Genomic DNA, 18,736 nt, shown 5'->3' with positions numbered 1-18,736 from the left:
ACCGATTCCATGAAAGGAGATGAAACTACTCATTTCTGGCTTCCGCGATCTACTGTGGCTATCTGGTCCTGCAAGTACCTAGTGCCGGCTTCTGCACAAGTGCCCCATCGGCAAAGTGTCGGGCGCATGCGCAGAAGCCAGAAGATCCCGGGAAATTTAAAATCTCCCTGCTCCCAGATACCGAGGGTAGCCGACAGCCTACAAATTTCACGAGGGGGGGGGGGGGGGGGGATAACGGCGATTATGTAAACTAAAAAAAAGTTTTAAAAGTTTAAAAAGATTGTATCCACGAGGATCTGTCCCTCTGACGGGATGTTTATCCACGGACCTTTCCACGGACCTTTCCTGTGCATGCACCTGTCTGCAAAATAACGGAGAAGCAGAAGCCGAGGGTTGCCCAGTAAATTTAGAATCTCTCTGCTCCTGGCTATCAAAGGTAGCTGAGAGCCTTGAGATTTCACGGGGGGCTGTCGAATGTGGTCCCTGGTCACGCGATCGCCATTATCTAATGGATAATGGCGAAAGTGTAGGGGTAAAAAAAAAAGTTAAAGTTTCACCTCCCTTCATGGATTTGATCTATGATGGGAGGTGAAAATACTTACCTAAAGGTCTACTAGGTAATGCTAATGGTCTACTAGGCTAGTCTCACACAACGGATAGGAATTGGGGATTCCGCATGAGTTTGATCTGCAGTAATACGCGGATCAATCACATGCATTGGATTACACAACTCCGCTCACATTGGCGAGTCAGAAATTATGCAATCCACTCGCAGACAATATAATGCAGCATGTTGTATTTTATCTCTGATATTCGCGACATAGAGCCCATTGTGCTTTATGGTTGCGGATATAATCGCAGCTCATACGCAACTACATTGTGTACGGGCTGCAGGTATCCGCGTCATCACTAAGCGACGGCACGGGAAATATAAACAAACAAAAAAAGGTGTACTGCACATGAACGTCTGCGTGAGCACGCAGTTATGCGCAGTGCAGAACATTACATGGCCGTACACAGGGCCACGGCCAGGCTCACAGCTGGGATCTGCAAGCAGAGTCCACATGTGGCCGTGAGAGCCCGGCATTATTCAGACCGCTACCTGTAATACATAATTTACAAGACGCCCCGGGAACGCTCACCTTCCTTCAGTTCCAGGAGCAGCTTGTTGAGTGCCTTCTGTGTGAGACCACCGCACCTCAGCAAGATTATAAGTCTAAGGAGGTGCAAAGGCACACATTGCAACACTTTTTACACCCCATCCCTGCCACTGAGGCCAAGAAATACCCCCCAAAAAAGTGTCGGGTTTGCAGTAAGCATGGGAGGAGGAGGGATACCCGGTTTTATTGCTCCATGTGCCCATCCCAACCGGGCCTCAATAATTACCCCTGATTTTAGACGTACCACACAGTTTACATTATTACTTTTATCTAAGATTTAGGGAATGCCAAAAAGGACGCGGAGGAGTCAATTGTTTTCTGCACAAGAGAACAATGGGGCCTGTAATTTATGCAATTGTGCCCTGAAAGCAAATAGATGTTTCCTCAAGTATAAGCCTACCCATGTGTACTATAAGCAGATTGGGGCTACAATGGGTTTATTGCTGAACACAGAAGAACTAGTACTATACAATTTGGGGTGCGTCTTCCCAGTTTTTCCTGCTTGAAACAAAGAAAACTGCCATAAAAGTGACATTTATGGGGAAAAAGAATCGTATTTATTTTTCACCTGCTGGGGTCAGAATGCTCAAAATGAGGTCACTTGTGGGGGGCATTCTATCATTCTGGCAGCTTGGCTCTACAAGTGAGAAAGGGGGCCTGGAATTTATTCAGTTGTGCCCTGAATGTTCCCTTCATTACAGGCCTAGCCAATGTGTCTAGTAAGCAGATTAGGGCCACAATGGGTATGTTTCTGAGCACAGGACAAACAGGGGGATCAATTTTGGGTTGAAAGTCTTCATTCATATGTGTGCTGTACAAAAAAAAACAGTTTTTTAAAATTACACAATTGCTAAAAAAATGAAAATCGTAATTTTGTCCTTCAGATTTGCTTGGATTTATTCAAAAACTGTGGGGTCAAAATATGCAGTACACCACTAGATGAATTTATTAAGGGGACTAGCTTTCTAAATCGGGTCATTTGTGGGGGTTCTCAATCGTTTTGGTTGCTCAAGGGCTCTACAAGTGGACAATGGGGCCTAAATCACCTTCAAGCAAAATGTATGGTCTGAAAGCCACTGGCTGCTCCTTTCAGTTTGGGCCCCGTTGAGCATACAGACATAAGATTAGGGCCACAATGGGTATGTTTCTGAATATAGGACAAACAGGGGTATCTATTTTGGGGTGCAAGTCCTCATTTTCATGTGCACTATAGAAAAAAAACTGTCTTTAAACTGACATATTTGCAAAAATATGAAATTTTGTTTTTTCTCCTCTAAGTCGCATTAATTCCTGAAAAAAAAAACTGTGGGGTAAAAATACTCATGACACCCCTCAGGGAATACATTAAGGGGTGTAGTTTTTAAAATGTGGTCATTTGTGGGGGTTCATGTTCTGACACCTATGAGACTTTTTAATCTTGGCTTTGGGTAAGAAACAAAATGTTTAAATTTGTACGTCTTCTAAATGGATTTTAAAAAAACTAATGTTTTTCAAATGTGCTTCCAGAATAAGGTAAACAGATGGAACTATACATCTTATCAAAAATGTGTACAGTTCCTTTGCACATATTTGAGATATTGCAGTGAAAATGTGAAAAAAATACAATTTTTCCTAATTTTCCCCAATTTTGGCACTTAATAAATATACACAAATTCTATCAGTCTATTTTTACCACCTAAATGAAGTACAATTTGTGGCAGAAAAACTATGTCAGAATCACTGGGATATGCAAAACCTTTACTGAGTTATTCTTTGTTAAAGTGACATGTCAGATTTCCAATTGCTGAATGAGCTGCCTCTGATTGGTCACAGCCTCACCAATCAACCTGTCATTTAGCTGAGAGCTGCCCCTGATTGGTCCCTGCGCTGAGCCAATCAGAGGCAGCACTCACTCACCCATTCATGTATTCATGAATGGGTAAGTGAGAGCTGCCTCTGATTGGTGAGGCTGTGACCAATCAGAGGCAGCTCATTCAGCAGGTGGGGATTTTAAATCCCCGGCTGCTGAATATTACTCAGAGCAGTTCAGGAGAACTGCCGCCGGCCGCGGCTGAACTCCGTCTGCTGGGACCAGGTGAGTATATATTTTTTTTTTGTTTTTACACATTTCTGGATGAATTGCAGGGAAGGGCTTATATTTTTAAGCCCTTCCCGAAAATTCATCGTGCGCTCGCCGGCAGCCCATTGCTTTCAATGGAGCCGGTTGTATTGCCAGCTCCATTGAATTCAATGGGCAAACATCATTCTTCTCTGCCACAGCTGTTACAGCTGTGGCAGAGGAGAATGATTTGTCTACTATATGTTCTCAATGGGGTCAGCGCTGCTGCCGCCGGCCCCATTGAGCACATATAGGGATGAGAACAGGAATCGCAGATTGCAGATTGGTGCGATCTGCGATTTCTGTTCTATAATTTATCGGACGAGTGCATAAAAAGCGCTCATGTGTACGATACCATTGCAAAGCAATGGTTTTATAAAATCGCCGGACGCATGCGCAAATCGTGCGAAAAAACGCCCGTCTGACCGAGGCCTAAGGCTGCATTCCCATGAACGTATATCGGCTCGGTTTTCACGCCGAGCCGATATACGTCGTCCTCATCTGCAGCGGGGGAGGATGGAAGACCCAGGAGCAGGAACTGAGCTCCTGCCCCCTCTCTGCCTCCTCTCCGTCCCTCTGCACTATTTGAGATGAAAATAGTGCAGAGGGGCGGAGAGGAGGCAGAGAGGGGGCGGGAGCTCAGTTCCTGCTCCTGACTCTTCCATCCTCCCCCCCGCCTGCACATGAGGACGACGTATATCGGCTCGGCGTGAAAACCGAGCCGATATACGTTCGTGGGAATGAACCCTAAGACTCATTCAGATGAACGTAATTTTCATGCTGCTAGCAGCGCAAAATGATCGCTGCTAACATCTCTATGGCCTCATTCACATGGGCGACAAAGTCGCACGATTTTGTAGCGTTGCTACAATGCTACAAATCGCATGTATGTGAAGCCCATGCTTTCCTATGGGTTACTTCACTCATGCAATATTTTGTAGCATGCGACAACCCGACACAAAAACCCTGCAGGTCCGGCGATATGCCCGTGACTCATGAGGTTTTGTAGCCCATGTTTCCCTATAGAGCATTCCTCCCTGTTGCATTGCATCACACGAAAACGTGGTTATCGTGTGGTGCAATGCAACTTTGACAGTAGAAAATCCTACATTTAAAGCTATAATGTAAGCCATTGCTGCAGAAAAAAAATTAAAAAAAATACATACACCACCTTACAAGCGCTGTCAGCCCAGCTGCGTCTTCTCCCCGGGTCCCGGCACTGATTCTATTTACTATCTTCTTGACGGGGTTTGAAAAATCCCCGCCTCTTGGAAGTGCTGGCTGTGATTGGCTGACGCTTAGCCAATCACAGCCAGCACTCGATGAATGGCTGTGATTGAACCAATCAACTGAAACAAGACAACTGTTAGGTGGATTCACAACTGGCTGAGTGATCACACTCAAAGAGTGGTCATAAATGGCTGCACATTCAAGTGGAAGAATGTATCAAGTGGGGTACCACAAGGCTCTGTCCTATGCCCAGTGTTGTTCAATTTTTTTATGAATGATCTGGAGGAGGGAATTGATAGGAAACTGTTCAATTTTGCCGACAACACAAAGCTAGAAGGGATAGCTAACACTAGGGAAGAGAGAGAGAGTATTCAAAAAGATCTATAAAAGCTTGCACAGTGGGCAACGACTAACAGAATGATATTTAACAAGGAGAAATGCAAAGTCCTACATCTGGGCAAGAAAAATGAAGAAAGCACATACAGAATGGGAGGAACTGGGCTAAGCAGCCGAACATGTGAAAAAGATGGGTATACTGATAGATCATAGACTGAACATGAGTCAACAATGTGATGCAGCAGCCAAAAAGACAAACACAATTCTAGGATGTATTAAGAGAAGCATAGAGTCTAGATCACGTGAGGTCATTATCCCCCTCTACTCTTCCTTAGTCAGACCTCATCTGGAATACTGTGTCTAGTTAAGGGCACACCAATTTAAAAAAAGACATAGACAAACTGGAGCAAGTTCAGAGAAGAGTTACCAAGATTGTGAGTGGTCTGCAAATCATGTCCTTTGAAGAACGGTTAAAGGATCTGGGAATGTTTAGCTTGCAAAAAAGAAGGCTGAGAGGAGACTTAATAGCTGTCTACAAATATCTGAAGGGTTGTCACAGTGCAGAGGGATCAGCCCTATTCTCATTTGTACAAGGAAAGACTAGAAGCAATGGGATGAAACTGAAAGATTAGATATTAGAAAAAACTTTCTGACAGTGAGGGTGATCAATGAGTGGAACAGGTTACCACAGGAGGTGGGGAGTTCTCCTTCAATGGAAGTGTTCAAACAAAGGCTGGACAAATATCTGTGTGGGATGCACTGAGCAGGGGGTTGAACCCGATGACCCTGGAGATCCCTGAACGAGGTTTTTTTATGCTTTTTTTTCCTTCACAATAGCTGCACATTGAAGCCTAATTCTGCACAAAAATAGAGCATATCGTGTATTTTCTTGCCAAAATGGAAATGCACTAAGAATAACGAGCAATGTGAGGGAACACATTGAAATCAATGGGTTTTAATGGATGCGGTTTCTATGAACAATTTTCTGCGCACAAAAACCCGTGTGCAAGAGTCCTTAATGACTTGCGGTGCTTACTGAGTTGATTCAGTATAGTCTTTGTAGAGATGTTCTACAGTAATCCAATGTACTAAAAACCAGACGTCTGCTGAACGCACCAATTTCATCGGATCTACTACTATTGCCCAGAATGAAGGGGGTCATGTGTTTTGTAAAAGGTTCTGACATTTCAGTGCAGTATGGCCATCTCGGCATATAAATGGCCCTTTGGCATTTTCTCTGCAGAGCGCCATTCCTTTCTCTCTATTAATGCACTTAATGCTATACGGAACTTGCACATAAGTAAGCTGATAGATAAATAAATTTGTATTTATCTACTTCTTGCAGCACCTAGGAAGATGATTCCCTTCACATTACATTGTGTTAAGTGCCGTGACATATTGCACCAATTTCACTGTTATTGCTGCTGCAGTCATATAATCCGATGATAAAAGGCAGCGCCGCAAAAAGCAAAATAAAACATAGCAAAAGCAAATGGTTTTTATTTCGATAAGTGAGACTATTAGCTTTTATATGCCTTTTTTTGCTTAAATGTCTTATCTGTATTTGGGATTCTCGTTACATAAATCAGAAATAATGTGGCCACCATTGTTGGTGCAGTAAGCGTGGACCTGATGTCTTACCATAGAGCCATGTTTTATCTATATTATTACAGGGCTAGTAAGAGATAGACGTAACAATAAAGATATATTGGGCCAAAGCCAAGTCCTAATGAAAAAAGTGAGTATTGAACCATGTGATTAGATTTCCAGACTTGTAGAAAATCATATATATGTAAAAAGAAGGCATATCCGGGTCTGATATACTGTATAATGACACTTTAAGTAGATTTGCAAATTAAAGAATTCCTGCATCTTATGCTAAGAGCTGCTAATGTCACAGGTGTAGCTTGTATTGTATATCTGTTTAGAGACCCTCAGAGCTGGAGATAAAGAGAGAGAATGTAGTGACTATAGGGGGGAAATCACTTTAGTAATCCAATTGAAGAACACTGCAGTCCACTTCTCCACTGCCTGAAATAGCTGGTAATGGGAAACAATACACTAAATTACATCCATAGCAACTAGAGGTAATACAGACTTTAACTACAGAGTCCCTTTAAATATTTACTTGTTTATACCACATGCTTAAAGAGATTGTCCAACTTTTACTATTGATGACCTGTCCTCAGGATAGGTGAAATGTGCACGCAAAATCGGAATATGTGTATGAACCCACTGACATCAATGGGTTCTGTTCTCTACATATTGCATGTGTAAAATTTATGTGCGCAAATATGCTCATCGGAAACAGCCCTGGGGGCTCATTCACACGGGTGTCAAAGTCGCGGAGAAGTTAGCCACACGAAAAAATCCTGGATAACTTGCAAGAAAATTGCGTGAATGGACAATTTCCCACTATCAAGTCATGAGCTTAAGTAGTGGTGAAATTGCCCATTCAAACGAATGGGAGCTGTATGTCGCAGGAAAAAAAATACTGCTGCTCCGGGAGGAGAGAGAAAGAGATGAAGGAAAGCCCCATGGGGCTTCCATTCATCACTGGGGACTGCGGAATATCCCTCCAGCTCCCCTGCAGGTGAACCCCTCTCTCCCTGCTACAGGCCAATTTCTCCTTTTCCCATGCAGGGGAACCCTTCTTTCCCTGCAATGGGGAAATCCCTCCAGCTCCGCTGTTGGGGAACCCTCTAGCTCGCTGAGATATAGGTAATCCCTGGCGATGAAGATTCCCCCAGGGCTTCCCTTCCTGGCTCTCTCTCTGCATTGAAGGAAATTCCCAGGGAGAAGAAGGGGTTTTCCCCGGGGCTTTCCTTCACCGCTCTCTCTTTCTCCCCACTGCAGGGAACACCCTTTATCTCCCTTTGCCGGCCGTATCGCATAGTCTCCTATGGAAGTCTATAGACAATCCTGCGCTTTTTATTGATCAAAGATAGGTCAAGACCTAAATTTTCATGCAGCAGGAAATTTCAGTCACTGATGTCCTTTTTTTTTAGGTGCATTTTTTTGCGCGGCTAAAATTCCTTCAGTTGAATGTTTCCATGGGAAACCCTTGGGTCTAATAGTTGCATTTTTGTGCGCACGTAAGTTACCTGCTTAAATTCCCTCGTGTGAATGAGCCCTGGGACTGCAAAAGTGGCGAGGTTTATACTAGTTTATATTAAAAGGGAGAAGAGAGATGTGAAATTTTGGGGGCGTTCCTGACCAGAAGGGGGACAGAGTTTACGTTGCCCCACAATTAAGGATTCATATGTTGGTAACTAGGCTAGAGCAGTCGATGTGGAAAAAGATTTAACCACTATTGTGAAGCACATTAGGTCTTCTCCGGAAACAAGAAAACTTCCCCGTATAGGTAACTACTCTTTTAGGGTTTATTCACATGAGGGAATTTGCGCAGCTAAGTTAGCTGCGCAAAATAAACGCGACTATTAGAATCAAACATTCAGACAGAGGAATTTTAGGCACACGAAAATAAACAAAAAAAAATATCACACCTATAAAGAATAAGACATGAGCAACTGAAATTCCCTGCTGCACGAAAATATAGGTCTTGACTTATCTTTGGTGTGCACACACTGACGGAGGTGTGTGCGCATGGATGCCTCCTCCCCCCTCCTTCTGTGAAACCAATGAGGGGAGGTCAGGGAAGGAGGATCCTGGGTGCACACACTTCCGTCAGTGTGTACATCCCGCAGCAGTGGCAGTGAGTGATTACCACCTGGGGAGCCGCGGCACCCTGGCTAGTAATCACCTTCATGTTATCCCACTTGGGACTCTGGGGAAAGCGGGATACAGGGTCCCAATATGGGACTGTCCTGCCTAAATCAGGATGTCTTGGCCCATTAGCTATTCTGTCATCCTCTTTGCAGTGGATCCATATGCAAATTTAGCTTTTCCAAAGGACTTGTAGAACATCTGATGTGTTTCCATGAAGATCTGTATGAAGAAATGACGTCATTTCTTAATGCAGATCCGTGCAGAAATGTGTCAATTAGGTCTAAGGGCAAAAACAGACAACAGTTCGCACAAATACACTCGCCAGTATGAACCGTAGATGTGCTTGAATGAGGTAAATTTCTTCTCCTTCGGCCATCCAAATTCTGCGCTATAGCGTTTATGTGTTTTCGCTCTTAGGCCTTATTCACATGAGCGTTTTTACACAGGTAATTTAGCCGCAATAAAAAATCGTGACCACCTGAAGCATTGGATTCTAATGGATTCATTCAGATGAGTGATTTTTACGGCGGCCGGTTTTGTATGCGGCCGGAAAAGATAGGTCTTGCCCTATCTTTCGCTGATATATGCTGGTGGTTCCCATAGACTCCTATAGGAGCTGCAAAAAAGGGAGGGGGAGGAAGTTTAGCAGCGTCCAACACTACGAAAACATTATGGCTGGCACTAGTTAACCCTTACATGCCATACCAAGGATTTATGCCAACCAAGGGCTTTCCATGCTGCAGCGTACATATGCCGCAGGCGCTCATGTGATTGGTCGGGAAAATGCATATTTTGGCCACGACTAGATCGTGGCTTTTTCCCGTTCACACATTTTTTTGCCTGCGATGCGGCCAGTATGAAAACGTAACGCTCATGTGAATGAGGCCTTAATCAGATGAATGTCTGCGTAAGTTTGCTCGCCACAATGGAGCATATTTGCGCATGAACGTGATTTGGAAACGGCCCTATACAGGCTGATATGCACGTGCCATCGCATATTATGCAAATTTAGCGGTTTACGGGCGTGAATTTCACATGCACAAAAACCTCCACAAACACGTTCGACTGTTTAAGTCTTTAGGGCTCCTTTACACAGGTGCGTTTGTGCGCACAATAGGCTGAGAATAGAACGCATTGATTTTAATGGGTTAGTTTACATTTCTGTTTTATGCACGCACATTTCGATCGTGCAAAGGAAAAAACACGGCATACTTTATTTTTCTGCGCAATTCTACAAAGAACTCAATAATGGGGTGCGCAAATGTGTGCGCAATACGCAAGGATATGTGTAATACGCTGCATAATGCTGCTGGAAAAAGAACACATCTGGAACTAATTAGCCATTTCAAGCTATTGCAAATGAACATACCCTGCGGGCAGAAAAAGTACAGTAAAGTATGCTGATGCCAATGCGAAAAAGCATTATTCTGCAAAAACGCATAAATGTGGTTTTCACAAATGCGCATTCGCTTGTGTGAAGGAATCCTAAATCCGCACACGGATTTTGCCAATTGACAGGACTAAATCCCCCTCCAGATCCGTGCAAAGAATAACCACGGATCTCCGCAGCGGTTTTACAAGAGCTGAAAATTCGATGGTGCGTGAACACGACCCTAAATGGTGCAAATATCTGCAGCAAAGTCCACTGCTGAAATTCTTCATGCTCTGTGTGAAGCCGCCCTTATAATAATGAAGGTAACATCTTTCCTGCTTCTTTGCAACCAGAAGCCCCGGCAGCACTTTTCCGCTCCGCAGTCTATTCCACACATTCATTCAGCCATTCATTCACTCATTCATTCAAACAACAAGCAAATTTCTATAATCAAGTTGGCAGGAACTGCTGGGAATTATAGTGTCACAAGATCTGTACATCAAGTCAACTATAAAAATAGCATCAACCCTGCATGTACAAAGAGTCTAGAAAAGCCACTGGTTGCCTGAGCTTATTTTAAATGCTCTTGCCTTCTTTTAAAGGGCTGGGAGCCTTCAGTAGGACTGGGAAGCTGGGAGTGCTCGTCTACACTGCACATTACGGTAGCAGTCAGGCTGCGCTGCTCTCCCTCTGCTACATGAAGAGATGAGTAAAGTTGCATCCACATAATGCGGGTGTCAATGTGAGGATCAGGCAGTGTCCTGTCACTGAGGAGTATGTGCCATGCAGGCTGGACTGCAAGAATACTGCTCAGCGGCCAGAAGACAGTCACCGCTGGCTGGTGATGGCATCATGCTGCTCATAAGGTGGGTGATTGATTACAAATATTGATTATTGGCACATTTAAGAACAATAGCAGTGATCCGAGAAAAGTCATGCGTTGAGAACCCGTTCATTGCAAAGCACTCAATGTTTTTTAGATTTTATGGATTTATTCATTTTTGCAAAGTTTTCCATATTTGTATATTTTTACAGTTAGTCGTCTTTCTCGGATCATTCTGACTGCAGTACTCCTGGCCATAGACGTTACAATCTCTCATTAAAATGATGAATGATCCGGCATTGGCTTTTTAGAATGGTCAGCAGATCATTCCGAAATAACTCATTATCCCATTAAAAAAATGATTAATGATAATGATGATGCGAATTATTCCGTCTCGCCTCATCAACTATCCACCACCAATATGTTTCTCACAGTGGGTTATTATTGTTCACGCCAAATATGAGTATGCAAGCAGGAACTGGATGAAATTTGGAATCAATCAATGTGTAATTGGTTAAAAAAAAAAAACATTAGTTGAAGGACCAACAATATGATGGGACATTAATTAGGTGCTGCTGTTCCGCTAAGTGTCTGGCAGCGAAGAGTTAATGTGATACAGTATCTTCTGTAATCTGACATTTAGTGCGCTAATAAAAGACCAACTGTATATCAATATGAGGTACGGTAATAGGAATATACGGAGCCGGTGGTACATAGAGACACACAGGTCTTGCTCTGCAGAACTTGGAAGGGACTCTTGGATCACTAAATTACTGGAACTAATTACAGAATACTGACCTCTGGATTTACCGCATTTGCCAACGAATCAATGCAGGTATCAAATAAATTAAATTATTGTTCAAAGTTTAGTGATTTGCTCCGAACATACAGCACTGTTACTTTCTCAGATTTGACTTTTAATCAGAATTGACTCATTATTTAGGAAAGGGTTAAAGGGTACTGGGGCATAAATCCATAGAAAGTCAATGCTAGATCTGATCCAGAGTAGCGCTGGGGGGATTAATAATACACTGTGTTACAAGGGGATGTTTTCCTGGGTAATAATCAGTGTTCTTCCCTATATTCAGGGTGCTGAATCCAAATATGGCAAGCAAAATCGCCTGCTAGACAGGTTATAGACATCATAAGAAAGTAGGCTATTCAATAGTGTAGCATTTTGTTACGGTGTATTGTCCATTACAACCCCATTCCATCCAAATGCCAAAAGGCTCATTTACACGTAAGTGTGCGATAATCGTTGCGTCTAAATGCGAGCCATTCTGCATTTTTTGGGGGGCTCAGTTTCTTGGCTGCATAAAAATAATCGGCGGCTCACTCACTTTTTGTTACATCTAACCGCTCCCCACTCAGCGTATGCGTAGGAATGTGAAGGACTCAGCGGGAAGAGAAGGATTCTCAGCGGTGATCTGCCGGTTTAAACATTCTGCACGAGCGCGAACAACTAGCGGTGACGTCACCCGCTTATGGGCTCATTCATACGAGAATTGTCCCATGTAAAAGGGGCATAAAGCGGTTTTCACACCTGCATTAGGGCTTCCGTCTCACTTTTCCGTTTTTTCTCTGTATTTCAGAGAAACTGAAGTACAACTGAAAAAAAAAACGAATCCGAGTTTATCCCCATTGACTTCAATGGGGCTTCAAGAAAATGGAAAGTTTTCTGTTTTATTGGACGGAAAACTAATGCATCGCGGTGAAAAACATGCGTTGACATGTGTAATATTGGGTCAAGTTTCTGATCCCGATAAGACACTCGCCCGTGTGAATGTAGCCGGTACTTCCCAGGGAGATGCAGAGACTTATCAGATGAGCATGGTGACAGATTATGTGCAATTGAAAACTGGTATGAAGGAAAGTGGAAGCCTGCTGGAATATTCCAGGGAAGAACACTGGCAGACAGGAAAGAAATAAGTGACCTGTGCAAACATTGTATCTAACTTCTCAGATTCCTGCCACTTCTGGAAGTTCTTTGTACATCTGCCACCTGGTGCTTATTGTAAGGATCGGCGGGTCGCGGGTCTCTCGTGCCCTCACCGCTGGTCCTGTCACGCGGGCTGCTGCTGTGCGACGCAGGGGAGCCCCAGTCCTCGTCACCTCCCCTGGCCGCTGGGCTCCTCCTCGCTGCCAGATTGCTAGGGATGCAGCAGGTGTTGCCCCCTGCCACGTCCTCCGTTCCATGGAAACCCGGCATGCGTCTCCTTCTCTGCCTCCTGCAGGGCTGGGGGCGGGTTCCCCAGTGCTGCTGGGTGCACTCAGCTGCTGTCAGACTCCCCGCCCCAATCAGCTGGTGGGGCGGGAGCTCTGACAGCATTTAAACCTGCTTGTGTCTGCAGATCAGTGCCAGTGTTAGTTTGGTCTTCCTGCTACACCAACGTACTTCTTGTTGTGACTCCTGGCTTTTGACTCCCTGTTTTTGAACCTGACGTTGCCTTTGCCTGACCCTCTTGTACCGTACCCTCTCATTGCCGGCCCGGATAGTCTGACTCTTCTTGCTGTTGTTTGTTCCAGTGTCTGTCTGTTTGTTAGTCCCAGTGTTCCCTTTCCTTAGTGAGTGTAGGGACCGTCGCCCAGTTGTCGCCCTGGGGCTAGGCCCAGGGTGGCAAGTAGGTAGGGACAGGGGTTGCGGGTATTTTCAGGGACTTCCAGTTTCCTGGACCCCGAGTCCTGACACTTATAACTGTGTGTTACCCCATTCAGGACTTACTGTTCATAAGTACGTTTATAAAACATATTTAATTGTAATTCTATCTGCACTTCTTTATGCCTCTTTCACACGAGAGTATGCGTTTTTGCGGTCACCCGCACGTCCTGTTAAATCGAGCGAATGAAGAAATGATGGGATCAAGTCCCGAGCTTAATTAGCGGTTTCTCATCCATTCACACGGCTGTATGCAACGTATTAGCGAAAAAATACATCCCAGCCAGAAAATCATTTGCTCGGCATGAATCCTCGGAATGACTTCTAATGCCTAAATAGAGGCACCTGCAAGCTTTTCCCTGTGTTGGATGCTGCTATACTGCCTCCCCTTCCCTATTTTTCCATCTCCCATAGGAGTCTATGGGAGCCGCCAGTATGTATCGGTCGAAAGATAGATCCAGAGTAATCTTTTCCAGCCACACGTAAAAGCGCCCACCGGAATCTGCAGCACAAGTGCTATTTTTCCCCGTCGGATAATTGTTTGTGGCGCAAAATCGCCCGTGTGAACGAATGCATTGGAATCCAATGCCTCAGATGGTCGCGATATTCAGCCGGACGTGAAAACACAGCTAAATAACTGCGTAAAAACGCTGGTGTGAATAAAGCTTAATGCTATTATCTGTAAACCTGTTCCTGACATTCAAAATCTGAGCACACCAAAAATTCTGGAAGAAACACAAAAATTTTGTCCAGAAAAAAGAAAAACATTATTTTGTAATCCAGGGCTCTCACGCAACTGTATTGTAATTGCGCATTACCCGCGTGAATTTCACATGCATAATATGCTGTTGCAAGTGGCCATAGAATTACTTTGTGCCACTCACACATATTGCATGAAATACGCGCGAGATAAATCACAGCATGCTCTATCCTGCCACAGGTATACACGCCAGGATAGTTCATGGGATTGGTGATCCGCAGCAAGAACGCATGCTTGCTGTGTGCAGCGTATATATCTCACAGGCAGCATGCAGCAAATTACGGCCATCTGAGCCTGGCCTAATTGAAATAAACTGATCTAATCTATTTAGTAAATAGTTACTGGATGTACATTATGGTACACTGCTCCTGGGTATACACTAAGGGCTTAGTCACATGGGCGCATCCAGGCGCCGATGCACCCGTCTTCCTGCAGGATAAGACGGCCGCATTGTAGGTGCGGAAAAAGAACACATGACTGGCTCTATTGCCGGTCATGTGTTCTATTTTCCAGTGCTGCGGAGAATCGTCCATACCTACAGTGCGGCCGTCTTCTTCATGCGCCCGTGTGACTAAGCCCTGAGGGCTAAAACGAAGTGCATGCGCAAATACGCTTGCCGCTACAGAGTGTATTTGTGCATCAACCAGTGATTTTTTTTTTTGACTGTTCAAATTCCGCGCTATTGCGTACGAGTTTGAATTTTAAAAATATCGGGAAGAAAAGAGTCAAGTGTAGCGTAAAATAGAAGAAGCCATGTTCTTCTGTAAAAACATCCGTGACTCAAAATGTGTGCCTTTTTTCACCAAAAAATCCCTGTCACAAGTGACTCCATAATTTCCTCACTCTGGGTTTAGGGTCAGACTCGCAAGTGCAGTTTTTCATGCAGTTGTTTTGTGTCAAACACAAGAGTGAATACAACAGAGATGAGGAATATTTCAGAAAAACGCTATAGTTTGTCCTGCAGTTTTTTTTTAGCAAAAGTCCAAAGTGGATTCACAAGAAATGAGAAATATAAAGGGAGGACTTCTTCCTGCCAGATGGATCGACTTCTGCAACCTCATGAATGAAAAATACAGACTTAGCAAAACTGAGCATTTTGTAATTAGAGATGATTTATTAAAAGGTTTCACGGAACACTTAATTAGCATAGTGACAGGTCCGAGAACCCTCTTACGTACTGATCAAGCACTGCGCTGTATTCATGTATAACCGTATATTCTATGGATAACGGTAGATAGCACAACTGATCATGATATCACTGTGGGCTAACGGTAAAACTTAGCTCTGCTACATCTGTTAATAGCACCGCTATATTACTTTGATTCTATTGGGCTCTTCTTAGGAATAAGGCTGGGCTCACATGAGCGTAAGTTTACCACCTATTACGAGCACGATGTACACCCGTGTGATACACGGTAATTCGCTCACATTTGCGCGTATGAATTGTGTAATGAGCGAACGAAAAAAAAGAACGCAGCACGTTTTATTTTGACGTGTATTATGCACGATGGGGGCCCTTTGTTCTCTATGGGCGCATAATCAATTACATTGCATATAGATGGCGTATATAGGCACCATTGCAAAGCGACAGAGTGGGAAAATTAAACAAAAAGGAAGACCTATGTGAGATACGCTGTCATGTGCAGTACCATATCGCTGCCATACACAGCGACAGGCTGGTTTCACAGTGACTCACGCAGGGTTTTACGCATATGGTCGTGTGAGCCCGGTCTAATAATGTCATGGCAGGTTTAGTGATGTTACTTTATACACTGTAATACCCTGGCACCATGTATGGGAACAGGTAAAGACTATAAAATAAGAGCACCTGGAGCGACTATTATACTAGTCATAGCTCTAGAAGAAGTAAATTCCGCCATGTTTGCTACCAGCAGCCTCTCGTGTTGGTCCTTAGCAATACTTCTATTAAGAATAATCATAAACTTCCCATAGTCATTGGAAGACCATGCAGATATTGGAAGCTAAGTCCAGATAGTTGTAGGTTGAGCAGCAGAGGGGCGCAGAAAGTTAATTCATACCCAACGGTTGTCTTTATTAGGTCCACATAGTTATGCCGTATTATATGTGGACCTAATAAAGACAACCGTTGGATATGAATTAACTTTCTGCGCCCCTCTGCTGCTCAACCTACAACTATCTGGACTTGTATTGATATTGGATCCAGGGTCTGGATCCGGGACTGAGCATGCAGTGTCTTCAAAGCTTCCCCTTGGTGGTGGTGGTGAGTGCTGCAGATACATCCTATTGCAGACATTGGAAGCTTTTGGGTTTTGCAATGTAAGTAAGGCTCTGCTCACATCTGCGTTAGAGCTTCAGTCATAATTCCGTTCCTCTGCTCCATTTTTGGAGAAGAGAAAGGCAATTGAAACAGAAATAAACAGATCAATTTTTCCACTACTGATTTTATTGGGTTTTCTAAAAAACGGAAAACAAACAGAAAGCAGGAAGGGGTCATCGATTCATGCTGCTTGCACTAAATTCGGACCTCCCATCACCACGGTGCAACAGAAATCTGGATTCATGTGGGCAGCCAATGCTTTTTTGCTGCTGAGTGATACACTTTTTGCGCTCTTTTGCCCTCTGGAGTCTTGTCTTTCTGTTTCTGTAAGACAACAATGGCGCTAGGACTCATTATTTGCTGTTATAGGCCATCTGTGCTAGCATTTGGACACATTAGCAGCAGCATTGTATTCAGCTTCAATTTATTTGCCTGTGCACTGCTTATTTGTCAGAAGGATTCTTGACATCCTCCTCTGACCCCTTTCATAAAAGAGCTGTTTACCTTCACGGGATCCCCTTTCCCTGGATGTTTGGTATTCTCTCGACACTGCTGCATGATAAAACCCCACAAGGTTGGCAGGTTTTTAAATCCTAGCACCGATGACCAGGCCTCATTCAAAGTTGCTCAGATTGCTCGATTTTCCAATAATAATGTGAATTCACACTAAAACTGATTCATGAAGAACTTACTTGATTTTATGTTGCACTCCGGGGTCATGTGCCAAATTTTCATACACGCATGCTCCAATGATCTACAGCATATTAGAATGTGTGCCAATGTATCAGCCTTTGCCTATTCTATAATATTATGGGTATAGAATGTATGATGTAGCATGCAGTTAAGATAACATAATAAGCTTACCTTCAATGGTTACTAATTTTTCGTTCAGCTTTTACTTATATGATAGCCAGTGTGATGACTAGCAAAACTGCAATTTACTTTATATATCTAAGATTGAACCTTGTGCTGAAAAAAAATCATTCTAATGTGCTAGCCACTGGGGATCTCCCTTTCTACTAACTTACCACTTCCTGCTGTTAAGTGTGTCCCTGGACACAGGACTAGAGAACAAGAAGAAGTGTGGGAGGGGAATGAGTCATCAAGCTCATTGAAGTGCATAGGGAGTAGAAGGGAGGGAAAAGAGAGAAGGAGAGGCTAATAAAGACACTGTAAGGCTGCCTGTCCACGGGCGTTGTGGTATCCTGCAGCAGATCTCTGCCGCAGGAACCATCACCCGGGAGCAGGAGCCAGCAGATGGATCTCCGCCGGTCAGCCTATCTGTCAGATAGGCTGACAGATAGCGCTCTCCATAACAGCAGGGAACGCAGTGAAAAGCCGCCCGTGGATAGGCAGCCTAAGTGACTGTTTACTGTGTTTTAGCTATTTAAATCACATCTCCACTGCTCTGTACTGCTATAGTGTCCTCCATGATGATACAGATATGTCCTTCCTTACATTTCCTCTTGGTAGGATATGTTCAGATATCTGTGTCACAAAATAACCAGCTTTTCTTTTTGCGATACTCTGACATGAGATCTCTATCATGCATCTATTGTAGCCATCCAGAGGTTGTCTTGTGAACTGTACACAGATTAGATATTAGAAAGAACTTTCTGACAGTGAGGGAGAGCAATGAGTGGAACAGGTTACCACGGGAGGTGGTGAGTTCTCCTTCAATGGAAGTTTTCAAACAAAGGCTGGACAGACATCTGTCTGGGATGATTTAGTGATCCTGCACTGAGCAGGGAGTTGGACCCGATGACCCTAGAGGTCCCTTCCAACTCTACCATTCTAGGATTCTAGTGGTTGTGCCAAAAGACAGACTCTTTGTGATACTGATAAACATGGATCCGCTAAATCTGTAATTGTAAACATGTATAGGGGTGGACAAATCCCAAGAGCCAGATGGCCAGCACACCTAAGGGCTTAAACAGATTGCCATGTTTTTGTATGCATGAAAATCACGCCCACAGAGCATGACGAATAGAGCCCATTGATTTCAATGTGTCTGCTCTCATGAGCGTGTTTCCTGCGTGCGAGAAGAGATAGGTCCTGCCCTATCTTTTTGTGTTTTACGCAGCAAACTGCCATAGAAGTCTATGGCAAGTTAAAAAAATTAAGGTGAAGGGTGTGACCCTGCGGTCAACGGAGGGAGAAGAAGACAGATGGCCCTTATTAGGCTTTAAATAGCCATACAATTTCACGGAAAGAGAGTATCACACGCGTATTTGAACTGGTCTTGTGAGCACAAAAATTACAATCCTATGTGC

General features: G+C 43.9%; 1 protein-coding gene across 1 annotated transcript in view; it reads left to right on the top strand.

Moving 5' to 3' along the window:
- Positions 1 to 10,664: 10,664 nt before the first annotated feature.
- Positions 10,665 to 18,736, top strand: part of ADRA1A (adrenoceptor alpha 1A) — a 98,483-nt gene continuing 90,411 nt past the window's right edge. Inside the window, exon 1 of the mRNA XM_066592993.1 lies at positions 10,665 to 10,791. The gene's annotated coding sequence lies outside the window, so the exon portion shown is untranslated. The remainder of the gene's footprint in view (positions 10,792 to 18,736) is intronic.

This window comes from Eleutherodactylus coqui, chromosome 2 (genome assembly GCF_035609145.1).
Source record: "Eleutherodactylus coqui strain aEleCoq1 chromosome 2, aEleCoq1.hap1, whole genome shotgun sequence".
NCBI lineage: Eukaryota > Metazoa > Chordata > Amphibia > Anura > Eleutherodactylidae > Eleutherodactylus > Eleutherodactylus coqui.
The sequence above is the reverse complement of the archived record's forward strand: the minus strand, read 5'-3'. Positions and strand labels throughout refer to the sequence as shown.